This window comes from Euprymna scolopes, chromosome 26 (genome assembly GCF_053919585.1).
Source record: "Euprymna scolopes isolate OS-2025 chromosome 26, ASM5391958v1, whole genome shotgun sequence".
Taxonomy (NCBI): Eukaryota; Metazoa; Mollusca; class Cephalopoda; order Sepiida; family Sepiolidae; genus Euprymna; species Euprymna scolopes.
In genome coordinates this window covers 7,008,897-7,018,896 of record NC_136507.1, presented here as the reverse complement: position 1 = coordinate 7,018,896, position 10,000 = coordinate 7,008,897, and the positions used below count along the sequence as shown (strand labels likewise).

Sequence of the window (10,000 nt, the reverse complement as noted above, 5' to 3'; positions counted from 1 at the left end):
TTTGCATGTCTGCCTAAACTTTCGACAGAGGCGACGGATTTTCACAAGATCAGTATCGTTTTGAAGCCCGACCCTTCAGACGATAAATATCGAAGAAATGGTTAAAAACATTAATTTATTCACCCTCAACTGGGAACTTTTCTACAGGGAGGGGTCGCTTTTTTCGTCGATATTTTCGAAAGTCATCCCCTCTTTTCGATTTTCTAGCCTTAATTTAAACCCACGTCACTTCTTGTTTGGCAGTGATTGTAACAGCAAAGACGTCACGTTTTTTTTTTCACGTTATTTTCCTCATTCGCGGTACGGGTTCGAGCCTGCCTTCCTACTACTCCCTTTTTTTTTTTTTTTTTGCTCAAGACAAACCTCCAAAACCCGGGCAACGCCTAGCACCCATGCTAGTATATATATATATATATATATATATATATATATATATATATATATATATATATATATATATATATATTATTTGTTTTTGTTTTGCGATACATTTTTAACGAATTCAATTATTCCCAACTCGCATTTAGGTAAGAATGTACTTTCGTATGAATGAATCTACGTAAATCGCGATACATTTGACAGTCGCGCGAATTGCCTAGTGCTAGATGTTTACGCTCTCTCTCTCTCTCTCTCTCTCTCTCTATATATATATATATATATATATATATATATATATATGAGCGGATTTCAGTAGGTATTGTTCGTGTTAGCTTATATGGCTGGTCATGAATATTTTTAAATGTCATCACTTTTACAGTTTTACCTTTACAAAATGTTGCAAATAATATCTGCTGTTCTAATTGTTAACATATCTATTTACGAAACGCACAAACATTGACTCACACACACACACACACACACACACACACACACACACACACACACATATATATATATATATATATATATATATATATATATATTAATGTTGGGACGATTAATCGGAGGTATCAGAATCGGTACTGGAATCGAAAAGAATTGTGCCATTTTTCCGATAATAAAACGATTTTTAAAGTGTCTTTTTTATTTGATTACCCTATTATAATTAATGCTAAAAAATTAATATTTATTGATTAATAACTACCAGTAAATCTTAAATCTACACATTATCGCCACAAGTGTATCTGAACGTTTGAGAAAATATCTGCACATTTTTACGATGATGGGGAAAAATAACAATCCTATATCTAAATATTGATAGATTTATATAGAATCGGGATCGATAATTTTGTCGAAATCGGAAATTTTAGACAGAATTGGAAATTTAGTACGTATATTAGTTAATATATATATATATATATATATATATATATATATATATATATATATATATTAGTGATGGGACGTTTCCAATATTTTCCCGATTCTGATACAATTAACGATTTCATACTAAATTTCCGATTTCGATAAAATTATATATATGTATGTATATAGACATATAGATTTAAAGATGGGAAATTCAATTTATTATCATTTGTTTGTATACATATACACGCTATATACACACATACACACATATAAAGAATACTGAGACTTTACATTGACATCAAGACGAAAACGCACTTATTACACAATGCTCTCAGTTTTAAATTATATATCAATTTAGCTCAACATATTATTACACGATGAACGTGCCATAGGATATAGTAAGCATTGTAGTCTTTATATTTGTAATAGGTTGAAAGTTCACATCGACGATTTTTATCATTAAAACAGAAGAAAACGCAGTATTGTCGTTTGAGGATATACACCTGTTTCCGCTCAAAACTTAAGCTACAACGTAGACCTGCACTTCTGTAACAATTTAAATAAATAAATAATTTTATATATATTTATATATATTCATATATGTACATATATATGTATAAATATATATATGTATATATATGTATATATATGCATGTATATATGTATATATATATGTGTGTATATATGTATATATATGTGTGTGTGTATATATTTATAGCTATATATATATATATATATATATATTTAGAAAGAGAGAGAGAAAGAGAGAGAGAGAGAGAGAGAGAGATTGCATGAAAGGAAAATAAAAGCAGAATGCAAAATTTCTTGTGCAAAAAAATGTTTTAATTGACCTATACATTAGTATGACAAGAAAGTTTTTGCGTTTTGAACTTTCAAATTCGGATGAACATATCTTGACTCAAACAAAAAAATTATTGATCGAAATAAGCACCATCAGAATCAACACACTTTTGCCAACACAAAACAAATGTATTTATGCCAGTAACGTAATACATCTTGTTTTTTTTTATATCGCTTAGGTTTTTGAAGCATTTCTCATTCAGAATGTTCTCGAGATGCTTGAAAATGTGGTAGTGTGTATATATATATATATATATATATATATATATATATATATATATATAGGTGAGACGTCTGGAGAGTATGTCGGATGAAGCAAAATTTTGTAACCCAATTCTTTCAAATTTTGCAAGTGCGGACAGGCATTGCCGTGAAACAGAATCGGACGTTTTCTGTTGACTAATGCTGGGTTTTGTTGTTGAAGTGTCTGATGCATTTCATCCATTTATTTACATTACGTCAATCTTCCAATCAAAAACTTCGGTTTCATAAAACACTGAGACCCATCCTACAATAAATGAAGATACTGAATTTTATACACACACACACACACACACACATACATACATACATATATATATATATATATATATATATATATATATATATATATATATATATATGATTTTCAGAATGTGAGAGATTATATATAATAAATTCCACAGTCAGACAACGTCGCAACCACAAGAGCCATAAGAGTCCGGTTCGTTGACTACCATGGCTTTTGTGCGCTGCGACGTGGTTGGCTGTGGAATTTATTATATATATATATAAATATATATATATATATATATATATATATATATATATATGCGCGTGTTTGTGTTTGTGTGCGTACGCACGTGCGAATTCCTGTCCACATAATCCGCTGATCGCTATTAGGACGGCTTGTTATATTGTTTGCCTTATATGACCTGAATAGAGATAATTTTCCGTCTTATATAGCCGTTGAAGTTGATCTCTTGAACCAAACGTTGAGTTTTAAATGATCGTGGGTGGGTGTTCCAATTTTGCGGGCGGCTGAACAGTTTTTTTGTTTTTTTATTACACTGATGATTTTATTAAGACAAAACATACAAATATGTGGGTAATAATTTTAAAATATTTACTTTTAAATAATTATATATGTGTGAGAGTGTAACTGGAGATGAATAAATCTGTTTTCTCGATAGAAATCTAGAGATCTGTAAATAGATATTCCTCACAACCCGCCACATACACTTGAGTTCTTGATTTTTTTATGCTTTCGTTTTTGTTATTGTTTTATTTTATATTTTATCTTTTTATCAGTGTATTTATTGTAGATAAATCGTTTCACAGTTAAAATTGATACATCCCAGATCAGATGAATGTTGACCTTAGAAATCGTTTTCGCATAACCCCACGTGGATATGACAGTGGGTGACGACGCGTGAGTGAGAAGAAAGGGAATTTGATAGAACTCATCTAGATCGTCGATATGCTAAGCAAAAATTTCAGGACTTTGTACGTAAGAAAATTACAAGAACGGATATTTGTAACATACGTCCATTCAATCTACGTGCTTAGTGAGGAAAATTACTATTTCAAGTTCAATTTTGAGGGGTCAAAATATTTTTCTAAACTTAGGCGCAACAGACGAAAGAATCATTTTATTTAAAACTCAATCATGGCAGACAGAAGGAAATGCTTTTTCAAACTCAATTAAGGTAGACAAAATAAAATGCTATTTCAAACATATGCCTAATAGACAAAATGGTTTATAAAAATGCGAGCAATCATCTAAAATTTAATTCAAATTCGGCAGATTAAAGAAAATGCTATATCAAACTCAAATCCTTAAAACTTTTAAAAAAACAATTTCAAACAGTGCGTTTTATAAAGATGCGAGCATCCAAATAAAATACTATTTCAAACTCAAATATGACACATTGAGGAAAAACAATTTTAAATTCACGCCTAACAAATCGAATTTTTTTCTCATCAGGATGCTTAGGTATCTCTTCAATATAGGTACTTCGTTTTGGAAATGCTATTTAAAACCGAAGCCTTATCTACCGATCATCGAAAATAAACGGACAAAGCCTCTTACAGAGTAGCGAAGACGCTTGTAAAATCTACGATGAAAAAACCGACAACTAAATAACCGGATATCCCCCTTCCCCCAATATTTTATACATTAGTGCTTTTCGGTTCTGGTACGAGACAAAGATTTAAACGAAAAAGAAATAAGAATAAACAACATTTCTACTCAGATCCGTCTTGCATTTCACGCAAACTCTTAAACGCTTTGGACTTTTAAGAAAACTCCAGAGAGTGGCATGCATCTTATAAATATAGTTAGATTGAGAGATGAAAGACAGAGCAAGAATATATGTATATATATGCATATATATATATATATATATATATATATATATGTGTGTGTGTGTGTGTGTGTGTGTGTGTATGTATATATATATATGTATATATATGTATATATATATGTATATGTGTGTGTATGTATACGTATACATATATGTGCCTGTGCATATCTATACATCTATGTATACATATATAGATAGAGAGAGAGAGAGAATAAATGACAAAAAGTTATATTCCAAAAGTCATGATATTGACCATCTTATAATTTATTTCTTTAAATCAGTTGACTTATACAATTCTTTACAGTATCTGTTTCGTAGCGCAAAATCAATCACTTAGTTATCATATCAATTAGTGAATCTATTACGCCCTTAACTCATCAGAAGTTATAGCAACAATAAATCTGTCAAAAGGAATTGAAATGTGATTTGACATGGTAAAAATCCGAAAATTGGAAGAGAAGCTGCAGTTACCTTTATATTTTTCCACTACGCCATATTGAATATAGTTATAGTTATTGAGGTCGCTCTAGATGGTATTGCACTTAGAACTCTCTAGTTACTTTTTATTAAATCGGAAATACGTGTAGTTGTCAAATATGAAGTTGAAAAAGTGTCGTGGAGTAAAAAGCATCGTAGAATGAAAAATATAGAATTATTCTATAATTGTTATTCCATATTTTTCAGTTCAAGATGGTAGTACTTGCCGACAATTTTTAAACTTTGAAAATTAATATGTTTGTGTTATCTCTTCTTATATCATTGTGTGATTATGTTCAATATATATTGGCGTTTCTGATTGGCTCATTTGATTTGTGCAGGTACAAATGCTTATTTGGCTAAGGTCGAAGACGTCAATGATACATATGGAACATGCGTTAGTTTTTTTTTTATTTTCAGACAAAATGTATCATTAGAAAAATGAAAAATAGAAAAGGTATATTCAACAAAAGAATACTGTGATGTTTAACAACGTTTGCTTAAGTGAAAAGATGCTGCCTAAATACACCTGGTATATATGTGTGTGTGTGCGTGTGTGTATATATAGTCTTTATTGTGTTGTTAAAATGTGGTTGATTAGTTCTAAATAAATCTGGTGAAATCCCTTTGACAGTTTTCAAAGGAAATTCTTAAAATGCTCTTTATGTTTGTCATCATTATTATATATACGTTGTTATCTTCCAGCAATGCATGTTCATACACATGTAGTTGTACGCCATATTCAATCATAAATACACTCTCATCAGGAGGAAAATATGCCTGGTCTGTGTTATCATGCACGTATATAGATACATTCCGATACAATATACAGCTTATATTATCATATGCTTGAATACAGGGATTGTATGGTTACTAATAAATGCTTCATTCTTTTTTTTTTCGTTTGGTAGAGGGAGGAGCGCGAAAGAAAAAGTGAGAATGGGAGAGACAGAGAAATGATTTTATAGCGGTTGGCACGTCAAATATTCATTTTGTGGATACAATGATCAGCCTGTACATTAACCACATCATGCTCCACCTCACCTAATTACACTGGCCATGTGATCGCAGCATGGTGCGTATGAAATTATTGCCGCTGATATTAATATAGTAAGTACGATTGTTTTGGTCATCTTACATTCCCGTTATCTACTCCCTTATAAAACCAATGCATAAACATTTACCGAGTGTGAAAAGGGCGCCGTCAGCATGCCCCCTTATAGTCCGTTCTCAGCATCCCGCTTAACAGAGTCAAGATTGTCTCGGCAATATTAGCATATCTTTGCCGAGATGAGGCATGGTCTTATGGTCTAGCTCAATCCTAGGATATGCATTTCTCGTCGCTTTAAAGAGAGGATTGTTTATTTCCGATCCACTACTGGAAGATGTAAATCAGCCAGTTCATAGTTCTTTTATACCCGGACAGATTGCCACCCATCGGGAAACCTTCGCCTTCTTCTTGTGCCATATCTAGCTTTGGAAGAAAACAAACATCAGTCACAAAACACTCACCATTTATTAAAAACTGGTAGCGTTACACGAATATCTAATGTTACAACTTACATAAATGTCGTTAAAACGTTGGTTTAAAGTACATTTGTTGACTCACATCGTGACAACAGCATTGTAACAATATTGTAACAACATTGTAACAACATTGTAACGCTGTTTTAAACGTTTCTTTTTACATCCACCATTACAACGATTTCCAAAACTAAAACAAAACTATGGAAATATGCAACAATGCAAACCACAACAATTAAATAAATGTTAAAATGTATCAATTTGACATTGCTGTTATTCTCGAACTGTTTACTATACTTTAATAGAAGTAAGCATTGGCGGCATGTGCTACACACACAAAAAGTAACAATTTGAATAAACAGCTTTAAAAAATCATACATCATTTATATATATGCTACTCAATCCTAAAAAAATGGAGCGAGATCTTATATGTTGTTAAGTATATATGAAGTGTGTATGTTGCTAAGTATATATGAAGTGTGTATGTTGTCAAGTATATATGAAGTGTGTATGTTGTTAAGTATATATGAAGTGTGTATGTTGTTAAGTATATATGAAGTGTGTATGTTGCTAAGTATATATGAAGTGTGTATGTTGTTAAGTATATATGAAGTGTGTATGTTGCTAAGTATATATGAAGTGTGTATGTTGTTAAGTATATATGAAGTGTGTATGTTGCTAAGTATATATGAAGTGCGTATGTTTTTAAGTATATATGAAGTGTGTATGTTGTTAAGTATATATGAAGTGTGTATGTTGTTAAGTATATATGAAGTGTGTATGTTATTAAGTATATATGAAGTGTGTATGTTGTTAAGTAACTAATAATATTTTTACTATTGTTCCTCTGGAGAACATCTTTACGTTAAGGTATACCGTGCTATCAATTTAGCCTAGGTAAATAGTGTATTTTAACGTTACAGTGGTGACATTGTAACATCATTGCAGAATACAATTTTTACACAACTTTGAAACAGCTTTTCGTGTTAGCAGCAAAATACTTTTAAGTAATGTATAAAGATATGCCACATTTTTTAAGTAATGTATGAAGATATGCCACATTTTTTTAGTAATGTATGAAGATATGCCACATTTTTTAAGTAATGTATGAAGATATGCCACATTTAAATGGATATAAAACAGATTACACATATTTAAATATACTTTTATATTTTTCTTTAAAATAGATATATATAATATAAATATATATATACATATTTTTGTTTATTTTAATAAGTTTTAACAGTTATATCAGACAAATAGCGTTCACTCTTGGAATGCTGGCGGAACGCATTTCATAACTCTCTGTTTCTTTGGTATAACGGTCCGTTTGCTTTATGGTTGTTGTGTCCACTAATAGGCCAAGAGAGTAGATTTCAATCTTCTGTCGAATCATACTAAAGATTGAATACATTCTTCTCATGCCGCTTGCGTTATAACTTAACTTTATAAGGGGGGATCAAAGAGAAGTGGAGTAATCTTGGGAAAAGAGTGGCGCCCTCCCCTACATCCCTGTGTATTAGCTAACGATAAAATGGCCTTCGGGCGGCCTCTAACATGGTCGAACACTTTATTATAGATCATCATCTCTGATCATTTCTTTAATATCCTCAAGGATGATGAAACAATTTTCTTTTTGAGAATCGCTAAATGTCTAAAATCTGGTGAGCCATTACAACGCTAATTGAAAAATATAAAGAGCCTTATTAAATAATAGCATAACCACTGAAGCATAGCAACTATGCAGCACGCTTCGTCTGTGCGCGTAGCATCAAACGGAATTTCTACATGAAGATTGTCTTTACAATAACTTCTAATCTGTGGAAAGGAACCCCATAGGCGTGTTTATCTACAACCTGATACTCAGCCACAGAAGCTCCTTATAAGTAATACAACTGTCCATTTTACTCACAATTTTCAGTCGTATCATAACGTTCTTCGTCATTCAACTGACGACCCATCATTTCATTTGGTCTTGATACCTGGAGACTCATAAGTAAACAATGATGGCGACTCCAAATGCAACATATATGTAATACTGTTTTATGAACTTCAAATAATCTTATTAACGTAGTCAACGTCAAATTATTGTCGTCAATGTTGCAGAAAAAGTTATAAATATTTAATATGACATAGGAAGATTGGTTTTGAAATATTCTTTGTTCATGTCATGAAAATGTACTTCTAGATAGTTTAGAAAAAATGGAGAGAAGGTTTGTTTAATTAATTATTCAGATATCGGTGGACAATATCTGACAGTTTCATACGAATAATGACAGAAAAATAACTCTTTTTTAATGTGAAATAGGTTTTATTATGTTCGTATGAAGTTTAGGTAAATGTTTATAACTTCTTTAGAAACAGCTTAGTCGATTCGAAGAAAATATATTACACTATGAATGGGGTAAAATTAAGAAAGAACCAGAGAAAACAAAAATGAAAAACTGATACACGTTAAGATGACTTACATAGACTAAGAAACTTTCGTGTCTTGCCATACATGAGGCAATCAAAGTATAATACCGTTTTCTATCTGAATCCAGATTCACAGCGTCCTTCCAGTTTCTTCCTGTCCAATTTCTTCTTATTGTAATCAAGTCTCTCTCTGTAGCCTACTCCCAGTTTATTTTTACTCTTCCCATTCTTTTCCCCATCAGGGTTTCATTGCAGCAGTTGTTGGCACTTTTCTCTATGCCCAATACTAGGGTATGTCTGAGCTAGCCTAAACATCGTTTGCAGATGATTGATGACACTACCTGTTGTTTAGTGCGATCGTTGATTTCTAGGTTGATAAAGATAAAATGGAATAAAATATTTGTAGAATGAAGGGCACAAAAATCAAAGAAAAGATCTAAAATAAAGCTAATTATTTTGGTATAAATCAATAAAAAATCTATTTTTTTTTGCAGACATACATGTAATATAAACTATCGAAGTGTATTCAACTATTGTTTATTTGAATTTTGCATAATTACTGTATTTCGAACATTGTTTAATTATTATGTTACTGACCCTGATCCTGTAGAGTCTTAACTAAACGAACGAACAAACAATGTTTGAATTTTTTTGAAAAATTTCCACGGAAAAAAAACTATTGTTTGAATAGGATCTGAATTAAAAAAATAAAAAAAAGCACGGCTATATGTAATAAAAAATTTTAAGTTTAATATATTTTTAAACCTGTATAAGAATTAAGTTGCAAATTCTTAGAAATGCATTTGAAATCTGGTATAAAATAACGAAGTCTAACCTGGCCCAATACAGTTTAATATAATCATAGTGACAGACTTTCTTGAACATTGTGTCAGGCCTTAAATGCATTAGATGCACGGGCCGACAAACAGATATAAACTTTCATGAAGTATTAATAAAATACGTGTGTGTTGCTTTTATGCAAAAAGGATGTTGCGATCTGGGTTAGTGTCACTTATCGTTTAATATATAAATAAAATTCATCTACAATAATATGAATCGCCAGGATGGTGTCTTATTGTTAACGCGTGCTTTCTGTGTGGCAATTTTATATCTACAGACAAACAACTGAA

General features: G+C 31.3%; 1 protein-coding gene across 7 annotated transcripts in view; it reads left to right on the top strand.

Moving 5' to 3' along the window:
* Nucleotides 1-10,000, top strand: part of LOC145247910 (innexin unc-9-like) — a 457,239-nt gene that overhangs the window by 367,809 nt on the left and 79,430 nt on the right. The window contains exon 1 of one of the 7 annotated variants that reach the window (XM_080109545.1): nt 5,865-6,041. The exons of the other annotated variants lie outside the window; for them this stretch is intronic. The gene's annotated coding sequence lies outside the window, so the exon portion shown is untranslated. Of the gene's footprint in view, nt 1-5,864; nt 6,042-10,000 lie in introns of those variants that run through there. 7 annotated transcript variants of the gene reach the window in all.